The 3,765-nt window shown below is 36.0% G+C and overlaps 1 long non-coding RNA gene across 1 annotated transcript; it reads left to right on the forward strand.

Annotated features, from left to right (window-relative positions):
- Positions 1–517: 517 nt before the first annotated feature.
- On the forward strand, positions 518–3,351 carry LOC149811939 (uncharacterized). Its single transcript, XR_016428579.1, has 2 exons — positions 518–648; positions 2,985–3,351. It is a non-coding gene; the product is annotated as an uncharacterized LOC149811939 (long non-coding RNA).
- Positions 3,352–3,765: the final 414 nt, after the last annotated feature.

Below are 3,765 nucleotides of genomic sequence, written 5' to 3' on the forward strand. Positions count from 1 at the left end.
GAATTCTCAAGCTAGTGAGCAAAATCTTATACTACAAACCTCTATTTAAATGCATTGTAATACTTGATGTGAGTTGTATTGCAATACTTGGTGTGAATGATTAAAAATTTTATTTCAATGTATTGTAATACTTGATACGAATGATTTGAATGCATTGTAATACTTGATGTGAATGATTTCAATTATCTGAATGTATTATAATTTATGCAATTAACGAATGATTTGAATTAGTGCAATACTTGATGTCAATGATTTGAATTATTTGAATGCATTGCAATGCTTGATGTGAATGACTTGAATGCATTGTAATACTTGATGTGAATTATTTGAATGTATTGTATGACATATGTTATTTGTTAGAATATGGTTCGTGGAGGTTATAGTGGTCGCTCATCCAGTAGTAGCCAGGCTCAACCTTTATCTTCACGGGCTCCTGTGATAGGTATATCATATAACTAATTAGATGCTTGATTAGTTCAAATGCACATTCTGAGAACTTGGTGTGTATTTTTTTACAGATGATGTTGCGCCTGTACACGACCCACCTACACCAGTTGATCGCACAAGTCAACAGCCAACACAGGAAACAGGGTCTTCTCAGGCTGGCACAAGAAGACTCATTCGAATAGTGTATATCGATAATCGACCGTAAGTATTTTGTTTTCAATTATTGCATATCTTTTAAATATTTTATATTGATATTTACTGTGTAACAATTCATGTGCAGCACGAGGTTTGAGCCACAAGAAGTAGTACGGGAGATTAGGAATTCACTTCTTCAACATCTACCAGGACCAGTTGCTTAATGGAAAGAGTACCCAAAGGAGGTGTTAGACAGATTGTGGTCTTCATTCATGGTATACAGTTGTTCCTCATAGTTAATGTGTTTCATATTTAATTTATTTAAGCAATGTCTACTAACTTTCTGAAAATATTTGTAGGCTTCGAATCGCTTTGCAACTACGGTGGAAGAAAATGATGCAAGGAAGGTGTGGCAGAAGGTGGCTGTCAATCGATTTGCAGACATGCTGCACACTATGAAGACTGCAGCAAAAAAAGCATCAGGCGTAGTAGATGATCCATTACTGTGGAAGGGCCATGGTCCTATTACTATCAGGAGAGATTACTGGGATGAAATGTGCGATATGTGGGCGGGAGATGTATTTAAAAATCGCTCTGTGAAGGCTTCACAAAATCGATCGAAGATGCCCGAAGCCCATCTACACACAGGTGGATCTAAGACATTTGGGAGCCACCTAAAGAAAATGGTAACTCATCAATATATAATATTAATTTTATAAGTATTGTTGCAAATTTGTGTACTAAATCTTTTGTCATTTAACTTCGCAGGAAGCAGAAAAAGGAGGCAGTGTACCATATAAGGATGTGTTTGTAGAAACACATAAACGGAAGACCACGGGAGTCTTCGTATCAGAGAAGGCGAGAACGACAACGGTATGTATTAATTCTATTAATAATCATTGCAATATATATGCAAGTCATCATAATGTTATCATTAATTATTAATGAATACTTTAAACATTATTTTGTAGGAGGCATATGAGCAACAGATGGTAGAGCGATATGGCGAAGACGCTACTCAGCATCCATCATTTGATCCTACAGCATGGGTGACTGCAGCAGGTGAACCCAAAAAAGGTCGCGTGTTCGGGTTTGGGAGTAATATGAACACTTCACCAGTTATTGGTTCTTCCAGTTACGGCTCACCGACTTCTTGCGCCGACATAAGCTCCAAGCAGCCGACTATTCTTTCCGGTGATGATGTACGCGAGATCATTAATGAATCACTGAATAACTACTTCCAATACACCGTCGCCCCCTTTCTCCGAAATGAGATCAAGGCCGCTGTTCAGGATAGGGGATCTTCGATTCCAGGTCCCTCTCAGGTATAATCACATATATAGTTTTTTTTACTGTCTTAAAGCACATCTGAGCATGGTAGAATCACATATAGAGTTTTTCTAGATGCCTTAGAACACATATGAACATGCTATAATCACATATTCAATTTTTTTACTGCCTTAGCACACATATGAGCATGATAGAATCACATATAAAGTTGCTTTGCCTGCCTTAGAGCACATATGAGCATGCTATATTCACATATTCAATTTTTTTACTGCCTTAGCACACATACGAGCATGATCGAATCACATATATAGTTTTTTGCCTGCCTTAAAGCACATCTGAGCATGGTAGAATCACATATAGAGTTTTTTTATATGCCTTAGAACACATATGAACATGCTATAATCACATATTCAATTTTTTGACTGCCTTAGCACACATATGAGCATGATAGAATCACATATATATATTTAACTTTTTGTCTGTCTTAGAGCACATATGAGCATGATAGAATCACATATAAAGTTTTTTTGATTGCATTAAAACACATAAGCATGCTATAATCACATATTCAGTTTTTTTACTGCCTAAGAACACATATGAGCATATTATAATCACATATTCTGTTTTTTGACTGCCTTAGCACATATATGAGCATGCTATAATAACATATAGAGTTTTTTAACTGCCTTAGAACACATATGAACATGTTATATATCATTTATGATAGAATCACATATAAAATTTTTGGCTTTGCCTGCCTTAGAGCACATATGAGCATGCTATATTCACATATTCAATTTTTTTACTGCCTTAGCACACATACGAGCATGATTGAATCACATATATAGTTTTTTGCCTGCCTTAAAGCATATCTGAGCATGGTAGAATCACATATAGAGTTTTTTTATATGCCTTAGAACACATATGAACATGCTATAATCACATATTCAATTTTTTGACTGCCTTAGCACACATATGAGCATGATAGAATCACATATAGAGTTTTTTTATTGCCTTAGATCACACATGAGCATATGATAGAATCACATATAGTGTGTAATTTATTTCATTATGTTTTGTTTATCAATACTGACTGTTCTTTTCTTGTGTAGGCTGCTAGCGATAATCAGGGTAGTGGAGCTGAAGGGACAGATAAAGACAATGAACAAGAAGACGCACAAAATCTTGGCGATGATTAGAGGACTGTGTTGAAGAAGTTCTATTTTTTTTTATTTTTCCTAATTGTAATTGTTGAATTGTAAATAATTAAACTTCTTAGTTTTAAGGTGGAACGATTAATTATTATAGATACTTGTTATATGAATTTTTTTGTGTGGTTTGTTTTTTATTTACAGGAAATATAAATTGTACAGGAAATATAAATTGTACAGTTCTCGGTAATTAATTTTTAAATAAATTTTTTTTGATTTTTTTTTCATTTTTGCGACGGATTAGCGACGGATGATTCCGTCGCTATTCATATTAATCTAGCGACGGCTTAGCGACGAAATTAAATCCGTCGCCACGCCGTGGTCGCCGTTTAGTACCGGCGGATTGGCGACGGAATATAGCGCTCGTTATTCCGTCGCAATTAGCGACGGACTTGGCGACGGAATTATTCCGTCGCCAGTTAGCGTCGAAATATTCGCGACGTAAGCATACTGTCGCCGCGTTGTCGCTAATCCGTCGCTAACATGGTTAGCGACGGATTAGCGACGGAATGTGGTCGTCGCTAATCTACTGCTTTGTTGTAGTGTAAATCAAATTGAAATTGACCATGTCAAATGCATCTACAAGATCAGAATTGTAAAAAAAAACAGAAAAATGAAAAGCCCATTTAGCATATGAGTTCCAAATGAAGGGTAGCATATATGGGGGAGGTTATTTCGGACC

The sequence above is a fragment of the Nuphar pumila genome, chromosome 17, assembly GCF_984573655.1.
Source record: "Nuphar pumila chromosome 17, dmNupPumi1.hap1.1, whole genome shotgun sequence".
NCBI classification, from domain to species: domain Eukaryota; kingdom Viridiplantae; phylum Streptophyta; class Magnoliopsida; order Nymphaeales; family Nymphaeaceae; genus Nuphar; species Nuphar pumila.